At 38.3% G+C, this 13,478-nt stretch overlaps 1 long non-coding RNA gene across 1 annotated transcript; it reads right to left on the bottom strand.

The window, feature by feature from the left end:
* Positions 1-1,619: 1,619 nt before the first annotated feature.
* On the bottom strand, positions 1,620-11,634 carry LOC308402989. Its single transcript, XR_013972845.1, has 4 exons — positions 11,441-11,634; positions 10,021-10,287; positions 2,130-2,225; positions 1,620-1,962 (listed from the first exon to the last, which is right to left on the bottom strand). It is a non-coding gene; the product is annotated as an uncharacterized lncRNA (long non-coding RNA).
* Between the last annotated feature and the right edge of the window lie 1,844 nt (positions 11,635-13,478).

Raw genomic sequence — 13,478 nt, 5'->3', positions numbered from 1 at the left:
GGATAATATTTCATAATGATCTTTTTGGAGGGAAAGAGGTTAAATGATTTAAATGAACAAAAGATAAAAAGGAAATTCACTCTTCTGCACTGTTTGTGTAGAATGCAAACTTGTTGACTATGACTGTATATGTTGTTGACAATTTGTAAGGAGGAAATAAAGATCCCAGTTGTTCACTTCCGAGACAACCCCCTTTTGTAAATCTCTAAATCAAAACCACCTCAATGTCTAGGATCTCTACTGAAATTGATATTGTACTGGTCCTGACTAGAGGCACTACATATACCAGATATTATTTTGTGTATAAAATCAGTCAATAGAGGATAAGAGTCCTGGGTTTATATGTTTTATTAAAATGGTTTCCTGGCCTCAAAATGTCTTTTATCAAAGCACAGCTGCTTCAAAATAAGAATTTTTTTGAAATTTGACTAAGACATTAATACATTTCCTCTCTTTATGAATCTTTAAAGAAACACATACACCAAAAACAAAATAGTAGATACAGAAGTTTGTTGTTTCATCTCTTATTCAGACTTGTGCACCCTTAAGCGCTCTCTGAAATGGCATGAATATAAAAAAAATCTGCCAACAATTAACAGCATAAATATAACTTGTAAATAAATAAAAAATTCAACGGAGCCAACAACAACATACTACAGCACAAGTGTACCTGACAGACCTGCTTGGCAAACAGATATATTTTTATATAATAATAATGACAATAATGTATTCTTAATTGTTCCCTGTGGGGAAATTCCTCCCTGCATTTTACCCATCCACTCAGTGAAGCAGTGGGCAGCCACTGGGCGCTGGGGGAGCAGTGTGTAGGGACGGTACCTTGTGCTCAGGGATACCACACAGTAGCCGTTCAGTGGATTTGAATCCACGACCTTCCGATCATGGGGCCACCACTCTACCTACTGAACTATCCCTGCCACTGCAAAATACTCACATTGATTTACAAGAGAAGTGCTGAGGGTTCAGTTTAATCAAGTATTCCAACATGAGTACACATGTTTAACTAACCTGAGTTAAATATGAGTTTATATTCTTCACCATCTGTATGACAGCTTTGGACTGACAAACCTGATATTTTAACATCTCAAGTCTTAACATTATGGGTCCCTTTTATCTTAGGTAAATTTAATTTTGCATTTCTTATTATTTATCAATTTTTGTTAGAGCTACAATTATCTTAATCTGTTATGATGAAAACAAACCATCACTGTCCGTATTAATAACATAAATGTCAGAGAAATCTCCAAAAGTTGATTCTGTTCATCTGGACGTTTTCAGTGGGAGAAACATTTCGTCACTCATCCAAGTGACGTCTTCAGTCTCAGCTGACTGCAGGTTTCAATCTTATAAACAGTACATTTGCATAATGACTGAAACCAGCCCACTGAAGGAACAATGGGCTGGGAGGTCAGCATGTGTCAAGAAATGTCAGAAAATTTGGTCAGCAAATTATTTATAGAGCTGCACACTTTTATGTAAGAACACATATCACAATGACATGAAGTCATTTTGCCATTTTGACAAAAGTCAAAATGTGTTCTTCTAACAATATCTGAGTAAGACAGTATAATTACTGTTAAAGTCATGTTTGGAAGCACGCTTTGATTACTTTAAGCTTAAAGTTAGGCAACTACAGTAAAACCTTGTACTTTGGTGCATTTAAAAGAGGATTTCTTGAAACATCTTCATGTCATTAGCAAAGCTTTCAAATGCAGCTCAGATCTGTACTGAAAATGGGAAAGTAGTCAGGAGTCAGGAGGAGCAATGTCCTGAGCCAAGACGAAGAAGAGTTAACTCAAACCAACTTGTTCACCTGTCCTGATTAAAATCTCAGATGTATCAAAGGGGGGAAAAACAGATTTAAAGTACCACCACTTCACACTTTTGAAGGTTGTTTAGAATCAAGAGCACTTTACACCACACCATTCTCTCTTCTTTGTGAACCTGCAGGAAGGAAATCAAAATATTCAAGAAGCACACAACTACACTGGTCACCCACTGAATGGAGCAAACAAAGTATTTATCTTCTTTGACATAAATCAAAAGGTTAAGACCTAACATCAGGGAGTCATGAAGAATTTGTGATATTATAGTACAGTAGTAAAACTCACCTTTCTTCACACAGTGTTTTTTAAATGTAAGCCCAGCCACAACACCAACAATAACACCAATAACACCGATGAGTGCAGCAGCCCATACGGGGAACCCTGAAGAAGAAGAGAAAAAAAATTCCAACTGTGACTACATGTCAGCAACAAACAGCAGGTTTAAACAGCGACCTGAGTGATGTCAGCATAGATAATTCTGTGAAGGAGATGTTCTCACGTCTTAGTGGGTGATGCCATTGACTAGCCAATCAGTGGCATCCAGTCTGTTGACATCACATTTTCGACACTTGCTTGGAATCTTAACCAAGTAGGTACGAGAAAAAAACAACAACCCTTAAATCTCTGTGTGGCGGGGGCGTGGTCTCTGACCTGCTGCAGAGGAGGGGTGATGCAGTGTGCTCACGGGGTGGAGCGAAGAGCATGTGTGCCTGGACAGGGGATTAACGTGGACTTGTGTTTTTTGTTGTCAGTGAGAAGCAGAGAGGCAGAAGGCAGCAGTGAGCCACTAGGGGAGTTTCTGTGTCCCAGGCTGAATGAGCAAAAACCACAGTGTATTTGTGTGTGGCAAGTAAAAGGGCTGCTACCCAAATTAACCATCTTGTGTGGCGTATGCTTTGGAGAAGAGTTACGTGTGACACTCTAACTTTGTCTTAGTTGCATTTTCATGGAAGCTTCATCTGGACAAACATATTTATCACCTCACTGAAACGTGTAAAATGAATAATTACAGGTTTATATTATCCTGCAATCCAAAATCTTCAAATAGGATTAATATCATTTGACTCTAATAATTTGTTATGATGAAGACAGTGTCCTATCTTTTAGCTTCATTATAATTTTAATTGAAAAATAAAAACAGTAGAACCAAAGTTGTATTAGTGCCCTTATTTTCTTCCACATGTGTGACTGTAACATTGCTGGGTTTTTACATTTTTTCCCTCCATCTAATCTGCCGAGTTATCACTAAAACACTCAGTGGTACATTTGGCTCAATGAGTTTGTTTTCTTTTCACTTGTGGTTTAGAACATATAATTGTTTGTCATGATCTTATTTCCTAAGGATGTCTTTTTATGTCTTTAACAATTGTGTCACACCAGCTTTTTCTAAATTCATCACTAAATTATTGTGAAGTGTATGAGATTACTGTGAGTGTGTTTGAGTGATTTCACAGAAGAAATGTCTTTCATGTCACTTCATACTGACTCATTCCTCCTCTTACAACCGCATCATTAAAACAGAGTCTGTTTTTTTGTTTTAAATTAAGTGAATTTCTTTGAAGGTTAACCCTAAAAAGTCTCAGTCGTCATCAGTGACCTTAACCCTCAGACTATTAGAATGTGATTTAAAACAACACCAACAACAACAACAACAACTAATTAAATACCACCAAAATAATCACAGATCGGGCTGCCTGGCATTAATGTCATCCCCTCCCTCCAACCAGAGGCTGTTCTGTTGCCCCCTTGTGTCTCTCCCCATTTCTCCCCTGCTTCTCTCTCCTCCTTCTGTGCTCACTGGATCTGGTTGTCTGTGGTTCTCGGTGGTGGGGGCTCGCCCAGTGTGCCTCTCCTGGTGGCTCCATGGGAAATGGTATGCCAAGGTCTGATGGCTTTGGGAACTTCCTCTTCTTTCTTTTCCTTTCCCCTTGATCTAACCCCCTGTGCTATGCCCAGTCCTCTAGAGTTGGGTGGAAACCTTCCACTCTCTCAGGAGGTGGCGAGCTGGATGGGCACTCTGTGGGCTGGGTCATTCTGTGACACTTGTGCCTTGGTTGCACCTGTTGGATCTTGGGAGGTGCCTTGAACACTGGTGAGGCCTTCTTGCATGTTTCTAGCTTGGCATGCTGGTGCCCACAGCGGCTTGGTCTTTGCTGTAGGTTGCAGCTACTTGGAGTTTCTGCTTGTGTGGGTTTCTGTCACAATTCTGTGTGTTTGTGTTCAGGCTCTGATAATTTGGAATGCAACAAACATGAGCCACCAAACTACTTGCTGTTTTGTCTGTCCTTGCTACGGTGTTTGGTTTCTGGATTTCATGGTGGTGTATTTTGCCCTCTTTGATGGTAGATGGTTTTTCAGGATATTGGGGGTGAGATGTTTGTGAGGACCTGCGCACATATTCACAGGGGACAGACGGGGTGACTGATGTCTCACGCTTTACCAGCTGGCTTATATGACATTTCAGTTTGCTAATACTTTCTTTCTTCCTTGCTTAACACTTAAGCCCCCTCCCCCTCGGCCCCATGATGCTGCCATCACCATGCTTCACTATAGAGATGGTGTTGGTCAGGTGATGAGTGATGCCTGGTTTCCTCAAAACATTATTTTTGGCATTCAGGCCAAAGGGTTTAATCTTGTTTCATCAGACCAGAGAATTTTGTTTCTTGTGGTCTGAGAGTCCTTCAGATGCCTTTTGGCAAACTCCAGGCAGGCTGTCATGTGACTTTTACAGGGCTTCTGTCTGGCCATTCTACCACATAGGCAATGTTCCCTCTAATTTTTCATGTGTTTGAGCAAACACACAAACTCCCTGAGCGGTCCCTTGGACCACTGTGAGCGACATCAAACGTGTGCACTGTGGTCACGCCAGCATCCAATCCATCCAAGTCACATGGTTTATTAAAATAATCAAATTACAGCATTTACATTTATGTTAGACTACTTTTAATTGACTGCTTTAGCCCACTTACAATGAAAATGTAAAAAAAAAAAAATTCTTGTTCATGACCTGTGTAGTATGTTAACACTATTGGAAGTAAAAATAACTTGAACTCCAATTTTAAAAACACAACTTTTTTTTTTTATAAAGCCGGCACAAGGGGCCGCTCAGGGAGTTTGTATGTTCGCTCAGACACATGAAAAACTAGAGGAAACATTGATAAGGACGCTTTCATGGCCTGTCAACGACGTTGATTAGCTGCGTATATACGAATGTGAATTGCATTATTGGCTGAACTATGGGATAAGGTGGCATCGTTTTAAGATTTTTTTTGTGCGCAACGCAGATTTTCTGTGCACAGAGACCGTGCCAGCAGTGTGCAATTGCGCATGCAGCTTAGAGGGAACATTGCTTATAGATGTGATTGATGAAGTGCTGCAGAAATTTTTCTTCTTGAAGAGTTTCCTCTCCACAGAGCAATGCTGAAGCGCTGCCACTGACAGATGACTGATGCCTCTGTGCTCACTGGGTCCTTCAGTGTTGCAGTCACTTTTTTCTACCCTTCTACCAAATTTTCATTTTTCTTATTGAATTGAAAAATTAATTTAATCCATTTTGGAATAAAGCTGTAACAGGACAAAATTTGGAACAAGTGAAGTGAGACAAAGTTTTTAGAATCACTTCATTTATAACTCAGCACCATAAAGTCTCATCTGTTATAAAGTTTAAATTACATTTAAATTAAATGTTAAGGTTTTTCTGACATTGTTATAAAGGTATTTGAGGCTGAGTAAATGTTGATATATCATACAGCATTAAATTATAATGACTGGTACTCCTAATGTTGTGACCCACACAACACACAAAGTTACTGAAATCTATTAACTCCTTTGCACAATATAAATATGGCATTCTGAACAAATCCAACAAATTATAATATGATAAATGGTAAACCTGCACTGTGATTTCTGTAAAGGGATCGATATCTGATTTTACACATGGAAATATGCAGGTCCTGAGCAGTGTCACTCTGCCTGTAAAAACTGCTGTAGAACATATTCTGTCGCTCAGGAGAAGCTATGTATAATCTTTAAATAAAGTCAGAATAAAGCCATCAGTGTTTTGTCTCCTTCTGAAGAAGTCAGTGAAGCAAATCAAATATAAAACTGACAGTTGCAAATTCCATTTTTTAACGTCATTCCTCTTTGACTTTATAATTTCTGCTCACTTTGCACTCCTCCCTATTTCTCTTTTTACATTTCTAGCCTTCATTAATCTAAAAGCCTGTGCCTGCATAACTTGTAATTTCAACTGCTGAAGTAAATTAAATATTTTTAAACAACAAATATTTCTCCTGTACTTCTAAAAAATTAAACATTACATTATTCGATTTTTTTTTTAAACTTTACCATGACTTCTTTATGTTCCTAACAGATCTTTTTGTGTGACTTATTGTGCTGGTTCCTGGAGTTGGGTTTTTTTTTTTTTGTCATTTACCTTGCTGACTGGCTGGTATTTTGGACTTTACCTGAGGGTGGTTGATCCATCTTGTCAATGGAAAATTGTATTTAGTAGTCAGTATAATCTTTTAGTGATATAAGTTTGCATATGGTAGAATACTGCATGTAGTTATTTGTATTAGAAAATATTCAACCATGTATACTTAGAGGCATATAATTAATTGTGTGTGATCTCTAACAGGCTGCAGGCTTGGGGTGCATCCCAGGAATGCACCCCCACGTCTGGGAGCATGAGAGCTCATACCTTGTTTTATTGTTTTACGGCAGGATTAACGTAGCTATGTCTGTTTTAGTTTAAGTGCTTCTTTACATATAGATGAACTGCTGGACTTCCTCACCATGTTATCTAGGGTGGGGGAGACTACCCCCTTTCCTGACCAAGGATGTACCTTTTGTGCTCTCATGACCCTTTGATCAGCAGGACACACACACACACACACACACACACACACACACACACACACACACACACACACACACACACACACACACACACACACACACACACACACCTACTGAAGTATAAATAAAGATTGGGGCAGTTTCTTAGTGCGAGTCTCAGTCTGGAGGCTGCCCTTGCTAGCAAGAAGTTCTGTGTGTTTCTCTTCTCTGAGTCTTTACTGAAGAAGTGTTTTAGAATATTTTCCCTAACACATCTTTTCTGTGGAAACAGTACAAAAAGTTTCTCATTAGACAAGTGTAACAGACAATGATGCATACACATCAGAAAACAACATGAATTTGAGAAAACAAATTGTGTAAAATGGTGACCAAACCTTTCCAACATAAATGTTCATGATCAAATAGATGAGGTGGCTCATAAAAATACTTTTCATTTACTACACTTACTCCAAATAGTAGCAATTATTTCAGTTTAGGTAACAAGCTCCATGTAAAGTTTGGCTACAATAGGTGACACCGGGAGCCCATGGCACATCCATGTTTTTCTCTGTAGAAACCTTGTTGTATTTAAAATATGTGGTGGTAAGGCAGAGGTCTAACAGTGTGCAAATCTGATCAGACGTGAAGCTGGTTCTGTTTTCTAAAAAGCTGTCTTGTTGTAGTCATTTTCTGACAGTCTCCACTGCCTCAGTTGTAGTTATGTATGTGAAGAGAGAGACTACATCACAGGAGATTAGTTTCATCATGATCCATCATCTCGAGTTTTTAATGTGATGGGGCATGTTCCTCATGAGGGGAGCTAGGATAGTGGTGAGGTCCTTGGAAATTTTGCAGTTAGCTGAGTTAATATTGCTAACAATGGGGCAACACTGGCCAGAAAAAAATCCCTCCAAATTGGAGTCTATTAGATAGATATGATACAAACCACTGCATGCACAGTAAAGAAGGTCAGAGATCAACTAGGGAGAAAGACAAAGTCAGCCCTTATGTTGCAGGTTTATCAGAGAAACTCCGGAGATTCTTCTCCAAGCACGACATCCCAGTGTACTTCAGACTCAGCCACACACTCAGACAAAAACTGGTTCATCCAAAAGACAAAACTCCTAAACACAAACTTAAGAACGTAGTGTATGGTGTACAGTTTAGCAAGGAGTACTCAGATCTCTAGACTGGGGAAACCAAACAGCCACTCCATAAATGTATGGCACAACATAGAAGAGCCACCTGGACAGAACAAGAATCGGCTGTACATCTGCATCTAAAGATCAAAGCATCTACATGGATGTTGAAATCACCCACAATAATTATTTTATCTGAGCTCAGAACTAAATCAGATAAAAAGTCTGAGAAATCAGACAGAAACTCTGTGTAAGGCCCAGGTGGACGATAGATGATAACAAGTAAGACTGGTTTCTGAGGCTAAGCTTTCAGGCTTTCAAGTGAATTAAAAGTCTGTCTTGGTCTTTCATTAATTAATAGGCTGGTGTGAAAACTTGCTGCCACACCGCCCCCTCGGCCTTCGAGGTTTCTGGTAGTTAGAATGACTCGGGGGTGTTGATTCATTTAAACTAACATAATCATCCTGCTGCAACCAGGTTTCTGTAAGACAGAGTAAATCAATTTGTTGATCAATTATTAAGTCATGTACTAACAGAGACTTGGAGGAGAGAGACCTAATATTTAATAATCCACATTTCACTGTTTTACTTGTTGGTGCAGTTTTCTTATGTTTAAGTTGGTTTGTGCAGATTTTGATTTTTATTTTGTCTGTTTGGAAGCTGACACAGTCTCTATGGAGATGGGTTTTTGGGGGGGTAGCAGGAGGAGAGAAGCTGCAGAGAGGCGTGTAAGACTGCAACTCTGCTTCCTGGTCCCAACTCTGGATAGTCATATTTTGGGGGGTTTAATAAATTTGTCCATTTTTCTAGAAATGAGAGCTGCTCCATCCAAAGTGGGATGGATGCCGTCTGTCCTAACAAGACCAGGTTTCCTCCAGAAGGTTTGCCAATTAAATCCCACAACGCTTTTTGGACACCACTCAGACAGACAGCAATTTAAGGAGAACATGCGGCTAAACATGCGAGTCATGGTCTGACTAGGGAGGAGACCAGAGAAAACTACAGAGTCTGAAATTGTTTAAATTTCCATCAATGTTGCCTGCTCTGACCCCTGGAAGACAATTGACTATGGGTGCTGTTGTCTTTACCTCAGGGCTGAGACAGATTTTGGTAGCCCGACTGGAGAAATTTTGCGAGCCCTGTACCTTCATATGTCTCAGAACAGAATCACCAATTACCAGAGTTTGATCCCTGGCAGGTGTGTCGCCAAGTGGGGAAAACAGTTAGATACATGAATGAGTTGGTGGTGTACCTGGAGCTTCTGTTTAAGACTGTGCTTCCTCCTCACCGTCACCCAGCCATCCTGTTTACCTGGCTGCTCAGGACAATATGCTGGGGCTTATGCTACCTTCGGCTGCACCGGCTACAGGGGCCTGGCTAGCTTCGGTTGTTCAAAGCCGTGATGTTAAGTCTCCAATTCAGTAATCCTCCTGCAAAGCTGCAGAGCTGCGGCTACATTTATTACAAGTATCATTATTACTAAAGGAGGCCGAGGAGTAACCAGATGTCTCACACACTGAGCAGGAAAGTGCAGAGGTACAAGTGAAGAGGACACACTGCTAGTGAGTCAGCTACGAGTCAAGCTAGCAAATCCCTAAAGAGATAGTGAGTGAATACTAGGACTATAATTAGCGAGTGAACAAACAGAGTGCTTCAGACAGGGCATACGAAGATTATACTATGAAATAAGACAATAAGACAAGTTTTTAATTAAACTGGGTACACAGATAAGTTACACAAAAACACCACTGTGTCCTAACAGCAACACAAAATGATACTCTAGAGAGAGCCAACACCAAGTAATAGCACCACCCAGAGTGTGAATATGATGCCATTAATGTTTAAAAATGAAAAATAAAGCAGAGTGAGATTTACCATGGAAGTGTTATTTCAAGAGTCTGCAAGCATGCTCAGGTTTAAAAAACACCAATATTTTGATAGAGAAATTAGCTTGGGGCATCATGTAAGAGTTCATAAACAAATCAGTCACAACAGCAAGTTCATCTTCTATAATATACAGTATGTGTTTGCGAGTTTAGTTTTTCAACATTCAGTTAGAAACTGACAGCTTTTTTCCAGCATGCACATCGTCTTTTATGTTCATGTCTTTCCTCCCCGACCACATTCTTAGTGTTCAGTCTAAGCACATATTCACATTTTAGTGTTCACACTTATTTGAAGAATTATATCTCACTCACCATGATGCACACAGATCTCTGAAGAAATCCGATGCCATTTTTCCATCTGTGTGGCTACACAGTGATAACAGCCAGGCTCAGTTACAGTAGTCTGGACGGTGACGTGGAAGCGACCTTGTTGTTCTTCATCCTGCACCGTCTTAAAAGGAAGTGTTTTGTTGTCACTGTCCCACCACTCAACTGTAGGTTTAGGAGAAGCACCTGGAACTTGACACTGCAGCAGCCCCTTTTCTTTAAGTATTGTGACATACGGTTTTGGAGCTGCGCCTGTGAGCACATCATAGACAACAAACAACAGTGTTAACAATGTAACAATATGACATGTTGTCATCAATTGTTTCTACTGTTTCTGCATAAAGGAGTTAGTTTGATAAAGAAAAAGCAAAGCAGAGTACCACCTTAATCCTCCAGCATTGTTAACATGAGTTTTTACTGTAAATAACCCTCGTACCTTAAAAAGAGATGAGTTTGGGCAAATTTGCAGAGAAAGAGAGAATGATGCATTAGAGCAGCTAGTCTATATATCCAAAATCAATTATTTAAATGTATCCTCAGATGAACAATAATACATGATGTTATGCAATGTTATTATTTATTTAACAAAAAGCAAACTAAAATACAAAAAACACTAAGTATACCCTTACTGCATGCATATATGCATATATATGCATATATATGCATATATATATATATATATATATATATATATGCATATATATATATATATATATATATGCATATATATATATATATATATATATATATGCATATATATATATATATATATATATATATATGCATATATATATATGCATATATATATATATATATATATGCATATATATATATGCATATATATATATATATATATATGCATATATATATATGCATATATATATATATATATATATGCATATATATATATGCATATATATATATATATATATATGCATATATATATATGCATATATATGCATATATATATATGCATATATATATATATATATATATATATATATATATATATATATATATATATATATATATATATATATATATATATATATATATATATATATATATATATATATATATATATATATATATAAAAAAGATGCTAGCAGGCAAGGCATACATGGAACGCCATAACCAAGTGGCCGGCATAGTGTACAGGAACATCTGTGCCGAGTATAACCTGGAAGTCCCGAGGTCAAAATGGGAGATGCCCCCAAGGGTGGTGGAGAATGACCGAGCTAAGATCCTGTGGGACTTCCAGATACAGACGGACAAAATGGTGGTGGCTAACCAACCGGACATAGTGGTGGTAGACAAACAGAAGAAGACGGCCGTAGTGATCGATGTAGCGGTTCCCAATGACAGCAATATCAGGAAGAAGGAACACGAGAAGCTGGAGAAATACCAAGGGCTCAGAGAAGAGCTCGAGAGGATGTGGAGGGTGAAGGTAACGGTGGTCCCCGTGGTAATCGGAGCACTAGGTGCGGTGACTCCCAAGCTAGGCGAGTGGCTCCAGCAGATCCCGGGAACAACATCGGAGATCTCTGTCCAGAAGAGCGCAGTCCTGGGAACAGCTAAGATACTGCGCAGGACCCTCAAGCTCCCAGGCCTCTGGTAGAGGACCCGAGCTTGAAGGATAAACCGCCCGCAGGGGCGTGCTGGGTGTGTGTGTGTGTGTGTGTGTGTGTGTGTGTGTGTGTGTGTGTATATATATACATACACATACATACATACACACATTACATCTAGAGTGTCAAAGATTATTCACAAGTGGAAAACACTTATGACAGCTAGCCTTTTAGCCTTTGATCTTCACAGGAGTGGACATCCCACCAAATTCACCTCAAGGTCAGACCATGTGATCCTCAGATAACCTACAATCATCAGATAACCCTTGCCTTGCAATTAATATTAACAGAATATGCTGCTTGCAAACATATGCAGTCTTTTTCAGCTTTGAAAAACTTAATTCAACTTTGTAAACATCAAAATTTTACCTTTGAAAATGATATAAATCTGTTAAATGACCTATTGTCAGAATTATCTGGAATAAATAATCACAATTTTTTTAATATAATACACCGCAAAGGCTCATTGGGGTTGAACAAAATTTCCAAAGTAATTTTAAAAACTATTTGCACCATAGAAGAAAAACAATAACTGTGGAGCTACTCCATGTTTATGTTTGGGAACATTGATTTCTTTTTTGGGGGGTTTACAGGGTTTGTTTGGAGGTGTGCTCCTAAACTTTAGATCAGCTGTAAAACAGCCAGTTTCAGTTTAAGTGTCGTTTTCAATAAATTGCATGCTCGTTTTTTTTGTCTCATTCCCATGTCTTCTTGTTGCATGGTGAAGCTCTACTTGGAACCTTGTTAAGAAAAATTATTTCCAAAAAAAAAAAAAAAAAAAAAATCATTAAAAATATGATTTTGTGCCCTTTTTCAAGTTGCCTTAAACTTTTGATTGGGACTGTATGTTGTGTTGTTATTCATCTCAAATTGAATTTGCCTGCTAAGGACTGAACAGTTGTTTCTGTTGTTACACAAACCTTAAAATTGAGGGAGTACTTTCTATTTAACCATTGCTTCTAATAAACAAAGGAAAAAAACAAACAAAAGCTAAATAAATCTAGTACACGAGTCTTAAAAGAGATGTGATCTGTCCCATGTTCTCTCAGAAGGCAACACAAAAAAAGTTTCAAAAATATATGCATCAAATAATTTAGGCATTAAATTTGATTATGCTGCCCAAATATAAACCAAATCATCAAACAGAAGCTGTAACTTGGGTGCAAACAAGAGCCAAAGAAAGGCTTCATTATCATCTTTTTTTCCATTTCATTACTTTGTTTTTCTTTTTTTTTTTAAGTAGAAATAATTGTACTTTACATGAGAATAGAATAGCCCTGCGCATGTAAAACGGCTGAAACATCTGAAAGGTAGTAGAGAGGACAATAACTACTTTTTAAACATAAAAAACTTATAACCCCCATTAACTAATCTTTAGACCTTATGTAGTTCTCACCAAAACAAGTGCCTGTTTGTCTTTTCCTACTTACACGTTCACATAAACACAAACGAGCATGTTATCATCAGTATCATCAGGACTCACCTGGAAAGTTTCGGATCTTTAACCTTTTGAAACGCAGAGGTTGTATGCGACCTAATTTTACATGTAAAATTAATAAATGAAGATACGTGATATTCTCCTGTTGAACGGAAACAAAGATACAGTCGTAAAACACGTCGTTTGAAAGCTCAGATATTCTTTTTTCAGCAGATTAATGAATGTCAAAAAAATAATTTACGACATAAAACACTTAGGTCTTTATTTACGTCAGTAAAAAGTTAATAACGTTACGGTTAGCATGTTGCATCACCATTAGAAAGTCGTCAATCGGACCAAAAATAGACATTTAAAGACAAATAGGAGCTCCTTTTAAC

The sequence above is a fragment of the Rhamphochromis sp. 'chilingali' genome (assembly GCF_963969265.1).
Source record: "Rhamphochromis sp. 'chilingali' genome assembly, chromosome: 9".
Taxonomy (NCBI): Eukaryota; Metazoa; Chordata; class Actinopteri; order Cichliformes; family Cichlidae; genus Rhamphochromis; species Rhamphochromis sp. 'chilingali'.
The sequence above is the reverse complement of the archived record's forward strand: the minus strand, read 5'-3'. Positions and strand labels throughout refer to the sequence as shown.